The sequence below is a fragment of the Bos javanicus genome, chromosome 10, assembly GCF_032452875.1.
Source record: "Bos javanicus breed banteng chromosome 10, ARS-OSU_banteng_1.0, whole genome shotgun sequence".
NCBI classification, from domain to species: domain Eukaryota; kingdom Metazoa; phylum Chordata; class Mammalia; order Artiodactyla; family Bovidae; genus Bos; species Bos javanicus.
In genome coordinates, this window is record NC_083877.1 from 50,397,613 (window position 1) to 50,414,754 (window position 17,142).

The 17,142-nt window shown below is 40.8% G+C and overlaps 1 protein-coding gene and 1 non-coding gene across 3 annotated transcripts in view; both read right to left on the minus strand.

Annotated features, from left to right (window-relative positions):
* Window positions 1-17,142, minus strand: part of FAM81A (family with sequence similarity 81 member A) — an 85,677-nt gene that overhangs the window by 44,110 nt on the left and 24,425 nt on the right. The window lies entirely within an intron of this gene.
* Window positions 16,830-16,901, minus strand: TRNAC-ACA (transfer RNA cysteine (anticodon ACA)). Its single transcript has one exon. It is a non-coding gene; the product is annotated as a tRNA-Cys (tRNA).

A 17,142-nucleotide genomic window follows, 5' to 3' on the forward strand; every position in this document is an offset into this window, starting at 1 on the left:
TTTTATCAGGAAAAAAACTGTGGATTTTTTAAAAAATTGATTTCTACCTAGAACTCATTGAACATTTCAGTTTGTAGTCTCAGATTTACCTTCAACTTGGGTAAACATTCTTCTTCTATTATTGTTTTTTTTCTCCCTCTGCTTTTTGTCTCATTCTGCAGTTCCTATTATTCACATGCTGGCTGTCCTGGATCTGCCCTCCAAGTCTTGTATCTTCCCCCTCATGATTTTCCTCTCCTTGTGTCTGGCACTGATTTTTCAGTACTTCATCTACTTTCCCTCATAGGCAACTGATTCAATTCATAAAAGCAATCATCTGTGTCTCTACTGACTTTTACAAATTTAAGTTCAAGGAAGAAATTTTATGTTGTATTCAGATCTCCTTAATCTCTGTCTTATTACTCAGTTGAGGCTATTATAACAAAACACCTTATAAATAATAAACAGACTATTATAAATAAACAATAATTTTTTTTTTTTTTTTTGCAGTTCTGAAGGCTAGAAGTCTGAGATCTGGGTGCCAGCATGTACTATGAGGGCTCTCTTCCTGGCTTCCTGACAGTTACCTTCTCACTGGGTCCTCACATGCCAGAAAAAAGAAGCTCTACCTCTTCTTATAAGAGCACTAATCCCATAAGGGCCCCACACTCATGATCTCATCTTAAACCTACTTACTGCTCAAAGGCCCCACCTCTAAATACCATCACACTGAGGTTAGAGCTTCAGACATGAATTTGGTAGGGGTGGGGTTGGGGGCCACAAACATTCAGTCCATAACATGCCCTAATTATTTTTCACTCAAGGTCCACCTGTCTCCTACTTCATTTAGGTCTGTTCTAACAGCTGTGCTTATTCTTCCTCCCTTTCGCTGCTGGGCCCCCTTAGGTGTGACATCTCTTCTTGTTCTCTGCTCACTGGAGTAAGATTAGTGGAAGAGTATGGTGGAAGAAGCTGAAGAGCTGGAGGTGCAGCCAGTGACCTCACAGAGCCAGCATCCAGGTGAGGAGCCAGGAGGAAGCATCTCTGCACCCTCCTCTCTGAAGCCTGCCTAGCCTGTGAGGGCAGAAGACCAGCTCAATCACAGGGTGCACGAGCCCAGGGAGACTGGCCTTCTCTCTCTGACTCCTAAATCACCGTGTCCAGGACCTCACTGTCATGCTCTCTCAGGCCAGGTCTCTGCTGGCTCCCCCAGGCCTTCCCGCCTGCCCATCCCAGCTGATCAAGAAGGTGGCTCTAGAATTGGTGATAGGAAAGAAGGCACACCAAGCCACTGACCTTCCTATTGCCTCCTGCACCAATCTAGACATTTAAGGATACATTCATGTATAACAACTTCAGTTCAATTCAGTCGCTCAGTCACGTCCAATTCTTTGCGACCCCATGAATCACAGCACGCCAGGACTCCCGGTCCATCACCATCTCCTGGAGTTCACTCAAACTCATGTCCATTGAGTCAGTGATGCCATCCAGCCATCTCATCCTCTGTCATCCCCTTCTCCTCCTGCCCCCAATCCCTCCCAGCATCAGTGTCTTTTTCCAATGAGTCAGCTCTTCGCATGAGGTGGCCAAAGTATTGGAGTTTCAGCTTCAGCATCAATCCTTCCAATGAACATCCAGGACTGATCTCCTTTAGGATGAACTGGTTGGATCTCCTTGCAGTCCAAGGGACTCTCAAGAGTCTTCTCCAACACCACAGTTTAAAAGCATCAATTCTTCGGCACTCAGCTTTCTTCACAGTCCAACTCTCACATCCATACATGACCACTGGAAAAACCATAGCCTTGACTAGACGGACCTTTGTTGGCAAAGTAATGTCTCTGCTTTTCAGTATGCTATCTAGGTTGGTAATAACTTTCCTTCCAAGGAGTAAGCGTCTTTTAATTTCATGGCTGCAGTCACCATCTGCAGTGATTTTGGAGCCCAAAAAATAAAGTCTGACACTGTTTCCCCATCTATTTGCCATGAAGTGATGGGACCAGATGCCATGACTTTTGTTTTCTGAATGTTGAGCTTTAAGCCAACTTTTTCACTCTCCTCTTTCACTTTCATCAAGAGGCTTTTTCGTTCCTCTTCACTTTCTGTCATAAGAGTGGTGTCATCTGCATATCTGAGGTTATAACTACTTGGTTGCTACCATTTCTGGAAATTTGATGATTTCTGGTATTATGACAATTTGCAGTCCAATTTGCAAATAAACAGGCAAGCTCCACTAGAAAATATGTTTATGCCTTGCATAAACTGCTTCTGTGCTCCCTTCTATCAACTATTTTTTAAATTTAATTAATTAATTTATTTATTGGCCACACCATGCAGCATGAGAGATCTTAGTTCCCCAACCAGGGATCAAACCCATGCCCCTGCAGTGGAAGCACAGAGTTTAGCCAGTGGACTACCAGGGAAGTCCCACTATCAACTATTTTTTAAGTATAACGTATAGGCAGAAAAGTACACTTACATACATGTTTTTAAGGATTTTCAAATTTCCTTGTAAAAAACAGAAATGAGGAATATGAGGATTCTGCATTTTCTTTTTTGGAAATCTGGCTGAAGTCACTATAGACTGAGTAACACTGATAGTGACAGTAAAAAAAATTTCACTGAAAGGAATTTGGAACTGTGAGACCTATCTTGTTTGCTGTAGTTTCCAGCTTTTTCTGAATGAACCTGCTCAACAGAATAGAAGAATGCAATCCCAATTACAATCACCTGTGAATAATAAAATGTTAGTCATCAGAACACAATCTTGCAAGAAAACTTGAGATCTGACTAATCTGGTTCTGACACTCTCCCACTGATGAGAATGTGCTAGTGAGCTCTTTATCTTTTAATAGGAAATAATGCTTATTGTTACAGTTAATAGAAAGTAAATATTTATTTTTTGGTACATAATGCTTCAAATTTTTGTTTCTAATAAAGCTTATGACTATGGATTCTCAGCCATCTTTGGGGTGTGTAAGGACAGCCACATGGCCTGTTAAATACACAGGTTTCTGGACCCCACTCCAAGGGAACCAAAGCAAGGGCCCAGAAATGTAGAAGGTCATGGTTCACAGACCCCTCCTGGAAAAAACACTGCATTAGACACTGTACAAATGACAAAGGCTCCAACCAATCATTTCATTTATTTCTCAATCAAAAAAGTCACCAAGCAGGGCTTCCCTGGTGGTCCAGTGGTTAAGAATCTGCCTTGCAATGCAAGAGCCACAGGTTCAATCCCTGGTCTGGGAAGATCCCACATGTCACAGGGCAACTAAGCCCCTGTGCCACTACTGAAGCCTGTGCTCCACAACAAGAGAAGCCACCGCAACAGAAGCCTCCACACCACAATGAGGAGTAGCCCCCACCAGTCAAAATTAAAGAAAACCTGCATGCAGCAATGAAGCCCCAGCACACCCAAAAAATAAAACACACAAATCTTTGTAAAAAATCACTAAGCAAAGAACATGAGTGCAATTCACAAAACAGGTGCTAAAAATAAATGACACTTTTTTTAAACATCCAGTATTTCTATAAGCAAATAAACAGGAAATAAAACCATACCGTTATAATGCACCACTATGCTGCAGATGAGGACAGTGCGGGAGGCTGTGCTTATGTGGGGACAGGGGTTATGTAAGTCACAACTCTGCACTTTCAGCTCAAGTTTGCTGTGAACCTAAAGTGGCTCTAAAAAGTGATGTCTATTTAAAAGTAAAACATTTTAAATTGTACCACTTCCATCTATTAAAGAAGTAAATACTTTAGTAAATTTATAATTTTAAAATATGTATCAAAAATTGAAAATGCACAGTTGCCCTCATGCTACAACGTTTCCAGAGCACAGTCCTTCAAAAATATATTCATAATGTTCATAACCTTTGACCAGTTCTTGAAATAAATCTTAAAACAAACAATAAGTATTATGACAAAAATGAATGCACAAAGATGTCTTCATAGTGTGATGCATAGACCAAGTATTTTACAAGGTATCTACATGGTATATTATTATGCAACCAGTAAGAGGTTCATGGAGTGCTCTTAGAAACCAGAGAAAATGTGTACAATTTACTATTAAGCAAAAAGAAAGAGTATAAATAAATACACAGCATGATTCCTGCTGTGTATAAGGTACATAAAAAATAATACTAGAATATTAACGCCTCGCTTATCTCTAGGGTTAGATTACAGTTGATTCCTTTTTTGTATTTTCCACAATGTGCTTACATTATTTTTATAACCAGAAAAAAAGTGAGTGTGTGTGTGTGTCTGTTAATGCTTAGAGTATATGTGTGTGTGCTTCAATGCTCAGAAAACCCCATTTAACTTTCAGAATTCTTATGCAGATGAATGAGATATTATATTAGAAGTGTTTTCTTTGAATAATACAGAGAGAATTATGTCTGAATTTAACACAACATTCACATTACTGAAAAGTTACGTGAAAACAGAAGGCATTCTAGAGCTTATTACTTAAAGAAATTCTATGATGAAGTCTAAGAGTCAGACATGACTGAGCAACTGAACACCCCCACATGATGAAGTCTTAGAAAAACAATCCTTCTGTAAAGCCAGAAATGTTCTCTTAATTTGTCATTTTGGGACAATATGTCATCATTATGTGTTTACTTTAAAAAGCATATAATCAACTCTCCATTATTGCCAATTCAGTTCAAGAAACTCTTTTCTGCAGACCTACTATGTGCTGAGCACCAAGCATGCCTTCAGGAGTCTCAGTTGTAGCAAGTAAGACTACAGGGTGGGAAGTACAGGTCTAAATTCACATGAGAAGAGAGAAGAGGCCAGTTACCTTGAAAAAGTGATGTCCTGAGTCTTCATGTATTTTTTCTAATATGTGGCCTACCTTTAAGGATGATCCCTTGCCAGAGGCAGTAGGAAAGACCCGCCCTGTGTGAGCCTCACAGCATTCTATCATGCCTTTTTTGCAAAGGAGATATAGACCCATGCCCAGGGATCTCACCACAGACGGGTCAGGGGTGCCTAGGAATGACCAAGAAGAACAGCCCTCCGTGCTTCTTTCTTCAACTCTCCTCAGATTTGTGAGGACTTGGAAATGAAAATATAACTCCAAAATCCCATGAAGAAGGACCCAATTACGGCAGCGCAGGGCGACAGCATCTCCTGACAATGGCTCTTTAATTTTCACACTAGATTTAAAAATCCCCAGAGTTCCAGCCTCGTATATCCACTGCCTTCTTGGCATGTCCACCCAGATATCCAATGCGTGTGTGCTCAGTTGCTCAGTCATGTCCAACTCTTCATGACCCCCATGGACTGCAGCCCCATAGGTCTCTCTGTCCATGGGATTCTCCAGGCAAGAATACTGGAGTGGGTGCCATTTCCTCCTCCAGGGGATCTTCCTGACCCAGGGATTGAACCTTCGTCTCCTGCGACTCCTGCATTGCAGGTGGGTTCTTTACCACCGAGCCACAGGGGAAGCCCTGATGGAGCCCTAAAACTTGCCAAGTCCTAAGCAGAAGTCTTTCTAACTCTAATGTGCAGGAAGTCCTATCAGCGCCACTTCCAAGACAGATCTAGCACCCATCCACTTCTCTCCATCTCTACCCTGACTCTCGAATCCAAGCCACTCTGGATGCCCTCTGCCCCCATTCTAGCTTCCCTACATTCCCTTCTCCAGGCAGCAGTCAGAGGGATCTTTCTGAAATACAAATCAGTCTGTAAGCAACATGAGGGCAAGGGTTTTTCATCTGTTTTATTAACTAGTGTATCCTCAGAACCAAACATATGAATAATTTCTCTAAATTCTTTTGTTTAAATAATGGCGTCCCATCACCCACTTCCACCCACCCCCCACCCACGACACTCCAGTCCCACTGGTCCTCTTTCTGCTCCTCTAACATGCCAGGCTTCTTACAGCGTATGCCTTGGAACCTGCAGTGCCTCCTCTCCGAATGTTCTCTTCCGTGCGTGTCTCCTCCCCTACCCCATCACTTTGGCTTGGCTGGCCCTTCTGTCACTCCAGTCTCAGTTTACATGTCACCTTATACGCCTGCCCACAATCACTCTCCTTCAAATTACCTTTTCAGAGCCCTGGATTTAGGCTGAAACTACCCTGGCCACTTAGGGTTGGCACCTATAAATCCCACTAGAACGTGCAGCAGGCCTAAAAGCAGGGGTCTTGCATGCCTGAGTCACAGCTTTAGCCCCAGTGCCTCACATAAGGCCTGGCTCCCCGTAGATGGCTGAGTAATTTATTAATTATTTTACTTCCATATTCCAGGGTTTGATCGTCTACACTGAAGGCTCTAAGACTCTATCTAGCTGGTGCCTGGAGCTGATCAGGCCCTCAAAGATGGAGACAGACAAGCTAAAATGTATTACAGGCAGGGCAGACACCAAAACACCAATTTGTTAATTTACATGGAAAATCTCTATCAAATATTCAGAACTAAACAAATAGTCAAACTCCATTCACTATCTTCTCCCCCTAGAGTCAAGCCACATGACAAGCCAAGTCTAGTGGGTAGAGTTTAAAAAAAAAAAAAAAGAATCTGGATAACGTTATAGTTAATTATGTCAGCTTAACTAGGCCATGGGATGCCCAGACAGCTGGATAAACATTATTTCTGGGGGTGTCTGTGAGGGTGTTTCCAGAAGAGATTAGGATTTGGATTGGTGAAGTCAGTAAAACAGAAGGTCTTCCCCAACTTGGGGAGGCATTATCCAATCCACTGAGTGTCATAATCCAAAAAAAAGGAGAAAGAAGGTGGAATTTGCTTTCTGCCTAACTGAGCTGGGATACTGGCCTGCCCTCAGCACTCCTGATTGTCAGGTCTTCAGACCTGGACTGAAGGAATCCACACTATCGTCTCTCTGGCTCCCAAGCCTTGGAATTACACCACCATCTTTCCTCTACTCCAGCTTACAGACTGGTGGAACTTCTCAGTCTTCATAATCATGTGAGCCAAAACCTCATCGTAAATATGTGCTATTGGTTTTATTTCTTTGGAGGTCACAGACTAATACACATGACAATCATCAATGTTATTCTACTAATACGTCTGTTGCAATGGGACAAGACGATAGAGCTACAAGCTGTAACCCCCTTTTTAGGTAACTACATGAGGTCCAACGGCCAAGGGGCTCTCCTCACTGACGGTGCGCTAGATTCAAGATGAACCAAGCTCCTGTCTGTTCATCCCAACGATACGTTAACATCATTTGTCCACAACTCTGCTGTGACATGTTAATAAGGGCCCCTATGCACTCATCACTTGACCTTAGCAAACTCTTCAACAGCCCATTTGCAAATTATTAAGACAGAAAATTATGTATCATCTAGTGAATTAAATAAGGGTTTGATACATTTTCCCATTTCCCAACTCAGTTGAAGGAAACACTCCAAGCCAGCAGGCCATTATGAAACCTGAGCACAGGGAAACCAGGAGGTCTTCAGATTCCAGCCAGCTGGGTAGCAGACCCCACTGCTTGGCTCCCCAAAGGCCAAAGACACGATGAAAGCCCCGAGGAGACACAGGGGTCCCAAATACTTCCCTAAGCCATCAAATCGGCAGGAAAGGGAAAGCTCACCTTCCCTTCCCAAAAAAAGGGCCATGGACTGCTTACCAGGACTTGGCTCCCAGGGACTGATATCAGCTTAAATCAAAAACAGTATAGATAATCCAGACATGTATAATTCATAGTTGACTACATTACCTCTTCTGAATTTATGATGATGATAATTTGTGGAAAGTTTCTGAGGAATACATAATTGATAACATACTCCATATAGCAATGCAAACTGCCAATGGAGACAATGAGTCAGGATGTATTAAAACAATAGATGCTTTTAGTCAATATTTATCAGGCACCTACTAGATACTAGCCCACAGGAATCATCTGTTTTGATATTTGTATCTGCTGAAAGAAAATGGGCAATAACTATAGGGTTCTCAAAGAACCAAGGACCCCAGAGCCTTTGATTATGAAAGATTTCTTGAGCTCCTACGATGTGCTAGACACTGTAGAGGTGCTAAAAATAAATTAAGATTCATTTCTAGTTCTTGAGGATCACATAGGCCAGTGGTTTAACAATATATTTTACTTTTCTTCTTGTATATAACTGTGTACAGAGCCACATGATAATCATAAAGACTTATTGAGCCAAACTTACCAAGATAGAGTACTTTCTTAATATTTATTTATTTATTGGGCTGTGCTGGGTCTTGGCTGCAACACACAGAATCTCAGATCTGCATCGCAGCATGTAGAATCTTTAGTTGTGACATGGGAATCTAATTTCCAGACCAGGGCCTCTTGCATTGGGAGCACAGAGTTTTAGCCACTGACCTCCAGGGAAGTCCCAGGATGCAGTATTAACACACCTCAATTCAACTAGCTCCATCAGGAGCCTGAAGTGAGCTGTACATGTTGAGAATGGTTTCAGCTTTACTTTATATTACAAAATCACTCTGTGGGGATATATTTTTACAAAACAAATACCCAGTAAATTTTACTGAGTGAACTGGAAAACCAGTGTGAACCAGTGATGAAAATAACCTAAAAACCAGGCAAGGACTTCCCTGGTAATCCAGTGGCTAAGAATCTGCCTTCCAATACAGTGGTGGTGGTTGTTAGTCGCTAAGTCATGTCCGACTCTTTTGTGACCCCGTGGATTATAGCCCACCAGGCTCTTCTGTCCACAGGATTTCCCAGGCAAGAACACTGGAGTGGGTTGCCAAGCTCTCCTCCAGGGGATTTTCCTGACCCAGGGATCAAACCTGTGTCTCCTGCTTAGCAGGCAGATTCTTTAACACTGCGCCACAGGGCACATGGGTTCAATCCTTGGCCCAGGAAGATCCCACATGCTGGGGGGCAACTAAGCCCATGCGTACAACTACTGAGTCCGTGCTCCAGCACCCATGCTCTGTAAGCAAGAGAAGCAACCACAGTGAGAAGCCTGTGCAACACAACTAGAGATCTTGTAGCCCTGTTTGCCACAACCAGAGAAAACCCACACACAGCAATGAAGACCCAGGGAAGCCACAAGAATGTTTTTTTAAAAGGCAATTTACAGAATAAATTAAGAATCTACAGACAAAAAATACACCTTTCATATCATTTAAATACAATTTGAGTATCTTCACATCTCTTTGCTTTAAATGTGCATATCACCTATTCATAGCATCCATCCTTCCAATTTTATGTTGCTTATAAATAAAGACTTACTTTTAGTACTTTAAAAATTCTAATCTACACTATGATTTCATTTTAACAGAGTTTGGCTACAATGTGGCAATTCTGATGTCTCATTAAGCATCTTAATTTTAGTTATGTTTGGGTAAACATGCTTAGGCTCACAATATATAAAAAACTATGTAATTACTGTTTCATATAAAAGTCTATTAAATTTCCAAACTATCTTCTGTTACTTCATAATGATATACAGTTATTACTAGTTATAAAAAAGTGCGTGCTCATATATGCAAAGTAAAATTTTTTTCCAGAAATAGATTTTCTTCAGACTTCCCTCTCTAAAATGGAAATCATCTATTCATTTGCAAACTACACACTCCAAAAATATATGTAAATGGAAGAGTGCTGTCTGGTTAAGGAAAGAATAATCATTACTCAAAATGTGTTTCAGATGGAAAAAACAGAAGAACTGAAATTACTATAAACCCCCATTGTAAATTATTTTTAAAAAATCATCTTATATACACTTTAAAGAAAAATCATGTTAAAAACTTATCTTAAAGAAAAATAATTAGCAAAAGCCTAAATGATTGATGATTTTGGATTTCTAGGTATGTTTGCTATTACCTCAAATTATCTAAGCAGCTCAATGAACTCACACCAAAGGAAAGAGAGGGTAGGGTATAACTCAGTGAGACTTCATCTTTAATTACCTAGTTCTATGAAGAAATTCTTCCTGGGGGTGGGAGGGGGAGCCAAGGGTAGAAATACTCAGAAAGCAAAGAATGACGAATAGCACTGCCTGTCACATTTGAGAGTTAGTTACCTAAGATCAGAGTTTAGAGGAGCTTTCAAGAGGCAAAGTAGAAAAGTGAAAGGAGCTCATCTTTAGAGTTTAACAGTCTGGGTTTAGATCCTGAGAGCTAAGAGAAAGAAAGGCAGAGGAACCAGAGACCAAACTGCCAACATCTGCTGGATCACAGAGAAAGCAAAGGAATTCCAGAAAAACATTTACCTCTGTTTCATTGACTACACTAAGGCCTTTGACAGTGTGGATCATAACAAAATGTGGAAAACCCTTGGAGAGATGAGAATACCAGACCATCTTACCTGTCTTCTGAGAAACCTGTATGTGGGTCAAGAAGTATCACAGAACCTCATATGGGACAAGTGACTGGCTCAGATTGAGAAAGTGGTACAACAACAGGTTGTTCATTGTCACCCTGTTTACTTAACTTATACACAGAGCACATCATGAGAAATGTTGGGCTGGATGACTTACAAGCTGGAATCAAGATTTCCAGGAAAAATACCAACAACCTCAGATATGCAGATGACACCACTTAAATAGCAAAAAGCAAAGAGGAACTAAAGAACCTCTTGATGAGGGTGAAAGAGGAGAATGAGAAAGCTGACTTAAAACTCAATATTAAAAAAATTAAGATCATGGCATCCGGCCCCATCACTTCAGCTCAGTTAAGTCACTCAGTCGTGTCCAACTCTTTGTGACACCGTGAACTGCAGCACACCAGGCTTCCCTGTCCATCACCAACTGCCGGAGTCCACCCAAACCCATGTCCTTTGAGTCAGTGATGCCATCCAAACATCTCATCTTCTGTTGTCCCCTTCTCCTCCTGCCCTCAATCTTTCCCAGCATTAGGGTCTTCTCAAATAAGTCATCTCTTCTCATCAGGTTGCCAAAGTATTGCAGTTTCAGCTTCAACATCCGGTCCCATCACTTCAAGGCAAATAGAAGGGGAAAAGGTGGAAGCAGTGACAGATTTCCTCTTCCTGAGCTCTTAAATCACGGTGGATTGTGATTGCAGTCATGAAATTAGAAGATGATTGCTTCTTGGCAGGAAAGCTATGACAAACCTAAATACTGTATTAAAAAGTAAAGACATCATTTTGCCGACCAAGGTCCATATAGTAAAGGCTGTGGTCTTTCCAGTAGTCATGTACGGATATGACAGCTGGATCATAAAGAAAGCAGAGTGCTAAAGAACTGATGCTTTCAAACTCTTGAGAATCCCTTGGACAACAGGGAGATCAAACCAGTCAGTCTTAAAGGAAATCAACCCTGAACACTTAATGGAAGGACTGATGCTGAAGCTCCAATACTTTGGCCGACTGATTGGAAAAGACCCTGATGCTGGAAAAGATTGAGGGCAGGAGGAGAAGGAGGCGACAGAGAATGTGAATGGTTGGATGGCATCACTGATTCAATGGACATGAACTTGGGCAAACTCTGAGAGATGGTGAGGGACAGGGAGGCCTGGCGTGCTGCAGTCCATGGGGTCACAAGAGTCGGATCCGACTTGGCAACTGAACAACAACAGAGATCTCAGAGAAGTCTCTTCACTTCCCAGGGCCTTGGATGCATCATTTGAAAAGGACAGAGTTTGCACAAAGGACCTCAGGGTCTCTTCCAGTTCTTTTTGCTACCAGAAGATCTGCAACGGGCTTCCATCTGAACAGGGCATTTATTCACTTAAAAAGCATTCATGGCATTTTGTTCCAAACATTGTGCTGGACAATGGAAAGATGAGAAAGACAAAGTTCCTTTCTTTTTGAAGGGCTCCCACTCTATCAAGGGATACAGACGTGCAAAGAAACAATGCCAGACTTATTCAGTAAATGCTGTGGTAACAGTGCCAAGTGCTGGGTGCCCACGATAAATTAAGGGAAAAAGAAGTGAGGCCAGGGAGGGAACTGGTGGTGAAGGCTTCCTAGAATGAAGGAGCTATTAAACAGCACTGGGGGCTCAGCCGAAGTTGGAAATTACATATTTGAAATGGTTCTGATTGTTGGATTAGTACACAGCAGCTACCAAAAGGGAAGTTATCCTCCAGATACCCCATAGCTGCAGCTTAAGTACTATCACCTCTTTTGCAGACAGAAAAAATTCTAACGGTAGAATTACACTCTCTGCTTTTACCTGAGGATAGTACTGCAGAATGGATGGTTTCCAGTCTCTAGTCTGTCCACCACCCACATAAGCAAAGAGAACCAAGCAGAGTACCCACAGTGAAATGCTGGGTGTGGGAAGAATGGGGAGGTCACACCATTTTCTAACATGAAACAGGAGGGTTTGCAATTTTTTGCAACACATTTCTCACCACTGGTAGAAGGATCAGGGATCTGAGCATCATTGTTTCTCCCCAATCACTTTGATTTTATCCATCACCCTTTATAGAATGGAGTACAGCAGGGCTATCAGCCTCCTAATATATCTCTCTCTTCAAAATGGAAATGTTTAAGTTGGGGTTCTTCAATCTTGAGAAGGTGCCAACTTGGGGCTGCCAAATTATTCAGTCTCTGGGATAAAACTGCTTTAGCACTCAAATATAATACTGAAAAGATCATTCTAAATATAGACACCACTTTCCGAAAACAAGTAAATTATCTGCAGCAGTCTCTTACATGTTCTATGCCTCTTGGATACCATTAGAGTTCTTTGGCTGCCAGAAACTGAACCTGATTCTGGCTTAGGTGAAAAATCTGGAATTTACTGGAAGGCTATAGGGGAGAAGTGCGTACAATCAACAGGACAGCTGGGGATCCAGACTGAGAAAAAGACACAAAAGGCAATTCCTAGGGTCAAGGCAGTAGGACCACTACCTAACATCCTACAGGTACAGCTGCTGGAAAGATACTCATGTCCTTGTAACACTCTGCTCAGGTTTCAGACTCCAGGAAGTGAGAGTCTCAATGCTCTGGTCTGTGTTATGGACTCCAATCCTCATTATCAAAAAATGTGATAAGGCACTCTGATTAATAGCCATCTTAGCCTGTATCCAATGGAATAAAGCTATGATCCAAAGAAATTGAAATGGATGCCATCAGTCACCAAAGCAACAAAGATCAACTCCATCCCCTTATTAAAAAAAGACAAACGTACTCCAGTAGGATACAACTCTGAGTAAATCTCTGTCCTTAGTAAAGGTGTGCTGTAATCTCCAAAGACAGTGAAAATGGTTAATCATGTGGTATTCTAGGTTCTCCCTTGGGTATAAGCTGAGTGAGACTTCTCAGAAAAGGAAATCAACTACGTACACAATAGTCATAAAGAGCTGCTGCTGCTGCTGCTGCTAAGTCGCGTCAGTCGTGTCCGACTCTGTGGGACCCCACAGACGGCAGCCCACCAGGATCCCCCATCCCTGGGATTCTCCAGGCAAGAACACTGGAGTGGGTTGCCATTTCCTTCTCCAATGCATGAAAGTGAAAAGTGCAAGTGAAGTCGCTCAGTTGTGTCCGACTCTTTGCGACCCCATGGACTGCAGCCCACCAGGCTCCTCCGTCCATGGGATTTTCCAGGCAAGAGAACTGGAGTGGGGTGCCATTGCCTTCTCCACATAAAGAGCTGGAATAGCTATATTAATATCAGACAAAAGAGACTTGAAAACAAGAAATGTTACTAGAGATAAAGAGAGACATCTTATAATGACAGAAGAATCACTGTATCAGGAAAAAATACACATTATAAATGTATACACATGTAACAACAAAGCCCTGAAATACATGAAGCAAAACTGACAGAACTGAAAGGAGCAATGGGCAATTCAACAATAAAAATCGGACATTCAATAACTGAAAAAAAAAGTCTCAGGACTTCCCTGGTGGGCCAGTGGTTAAGACTTCACCTTTCAATGCAGGGGGTGCAGGTTTGATCCCTAGTCAGGGAGCTAAGATCTCACATGCCTTGCAGCCAAAAAACCCAAAACATAAAACAGAAGCAATATTGTAACAAATTCAATAAAGACTTAAAAAAAAAAGATGCACATCAAAAAAATCTCTAAAAACAAGTCTAAATAAATTTAAAGAGATTAAAGATATACAAAGTCGTTCTCTGCCCACATTAAATTAGAAATCCACAAAATATCCACTAAATATAGGGAAACTCCAAACATTCAGAAATTAAATAACATACTTCTAAGTAACACATGTACCAAAAAAAAGAAATTACAAGGTAAGTTTTACGATACTTTAAACCGAATGAAAACAAAACCACAACATACTAAAACTCATGGAAGCAGCCAAAGCAGTGCTCAGAGGCCACATATGGCTTTAAACACCATTATCAGAAAAGAAGAAAGATCTCAAACCAATTCCCTAAGCTTCTACCTGAAGAAACTAGAAAAGCAAACTAACCTAAAATAAGCAGAGAAAAATGAAACAACCTAGAGTTGAAAGCAATGAAATAGAAAACAAAAAAGCAAATGTGAAAAAAATAAAACCAAGAGCTGATGCTTTGCAACACCGAAGGCTCAATATTAAGACAGCAATTCTCCACAAACTGATCTCTACATTCAAAGCGATCTCTGTCAAAATCTCGGCAGAGTTTTTAATAGAGCTAATCCTAAAATTTATAAGGAAATACAAAGGACCTAGAATAGCTGAGAGAGACAGTTTTGACAAGAGCAAAGTTGGAGGGCTTACACTGTATGATTTCAAAATGTACTCTTAAGCTAAAAATTAAGGCAATGTGGTATTGGCATAGGAAAGCCATACAAATCAATGGCATTCAGAAATTAACCCTTAAATTTTATGATCCATTCATTTTTGACAAAGGGGCAAACGGGAAAATGATCGATTTTCCTTGGATATCCATATGAAAAAAAAATTAACTTAGATCTTTAACCTCACTTCATACATGAAAATTAACTCAAAGTAACTCACAGACCTGAAGGTAAAAACTAAAATCAACTTTTGAAGAAAACAGAGCACAAAAGCCTTATGACCTTGGGTTAAGCAAACAGTTCTCAAGACATACCACCAAAAATATAAACCATTTTTTTAAAAAACTTGTAAGTTGGACCTCATTAAAATTTGTGCTTCAAAAGACACCACTGGGAGAAGAATGAAAACAGAAGCCACAGAATGGGAGAAAATATTTTGCAAATCTCCTATCTGATATGGGACCTGTATCTGTAATATACAAAGAAATCTTACAATTCAATAATAAAATAACCTAATTTAAAAATGGGTTCTGACACATGTTACAACATGGATAAAAAATCTGGAAATCATTATAAGTGAAATGACCGAGACACAAAAGGGCAAGTACTGTAAGACTGCACTTCTGTGATATACCTAGAATAGGGACAGAAAGCAGAAGAGAAGTTGCCCAGGGCTGAGGGGAAAGTGCAATGGAGAGTTATTGTTTACTGGGAATAGAGTTTCTGTTTGGGATAATCAAAAAGTTTTGAAAATCAACAGAGGTGAACATTGTGAATGTAATTAATGTCAATGAACTGCACACTTTAAAATGGTTAAAACGATAAGTATCTTACCACAATAAAAAATAATTTTAAAAAATGGGCAGAAGACTTGGGTAGACACTTCACCAAAGAAGACGCACAAATGACTAATAAGGACATGAAAACATCATTAGTTATTAGGGAAATGCAAATTAATAGCACAATGAAATACCACTACACGGCCACTATAATGACTATAATCAAAAAGAGAGATGATAGCAAGTGCTGGGGATGAAGTAGGGAAACTGGACTCCTCACACATTCCTGGTGGGATTGTAAAATGGCATAGCCACTTCGGAAAATTGTTTGGCTACATTTTAAAAAGTTAAACATAAGCTTACTACAAGACCCAGCAATTCCACACCTAGTCATCTACCCAAGAAAAATTAAAATATATCTCCATACAAAGACATGTTCACATATTCACAATACCTTTAGTCACAACAGCTAAAAACTGGAAACAATCCAAATGTTGATTAGCTGATAAGTGGAAAAACAGAAAGCTGTATATCCATATAATAGGATACTATTAAGTAGGTTTAGTCGCTAAGTCATTTCTGACTCTTGCAACCCCACAGACTGTAGCCTTCCAGGCTCCTCTGTCCATGGGATTTCCCAGGCAAGAATACTGGAGTGGGTTGCCATTTCCTTCTCCAGGGGATCTTCCTGACCCAGGGATTGAACCCAGAGATCGAATCCAGGTCTCCAGCATTACAGGCAGACTCTTTACCATTGAGCCACCAGGGAAGTCCAATATGATACCACTCAGACATAAAGAGAAACGAAATACTGATACATGCTAGAACATGGTTGCACCTCAAAAAGATTATGCTAAGTGAAAGAAGCTGGATGCAAAAGACTTCATATTGTAAGATTCCATTCATATGAAATATCCAGAAAAGACAAATTATCTATAGAGACAGAAAGCACACTGGTGGCTGCCTGGGTCTGGGGTAGAAGGAAGGATTACTCACAAACAGGCTGATAGAAATTTGGGGAGTGATTTAAATGTTCTATAACTGAACTGTGTTGATGGTTGCACAACATTAATTCTATTAATTTACTACAAATCATTGAATTGTACACTTAAAATGGGTAGACTTCTGTGGCTTTTAAATTGTGCTTCAGTAAAGCTCTTAAAATAAATAAATACAAATCTGAAACTGAAAAAAAGTCTTGATTTCAGGAAGCATAATTAAAATACAATCTCCATGACATAAGACAAAGGTTTTCCTTAATCTAGCCATATACCTTTTATTCGTATATTTTCAAACTACATGTGTAAGGAAGTGAAGTCTCTCAGTCGTGTCTGACTCTTTGCGACCCCATGGGCTGTAGCCTACCATGCTCCCCTGTCCGTGGGATTTTCCAGGCAAGAGTACTGGAGTGGGTTGCCATTTCCTTCTCCAGGGGATCTTCCCAACCCAGGGATTGAACCTGGGTCTCCCGCATTGTAGGCAGACGCTTTACCATCTGAGCCACCAGGGAAGTACTGACATTGTTCAGTGATGTTAGCCCGGGCCCTAAATGATCTTAAGCTTTCTGAACTAAATTCTGTGGTCCCTGTGATTGCCCAATAAACAGCAGTAAATTTACAAACTCTAAAAATAGACAATATTGGCCTTTTCTTGGGCTCATTTCAGAGAAAAATAGAGCAATAAAAGCAAGCCTGAGAAGCAATTCAAATCCCCAGATTGTCTGAGTAATCAACTGTATTATATATAATCAT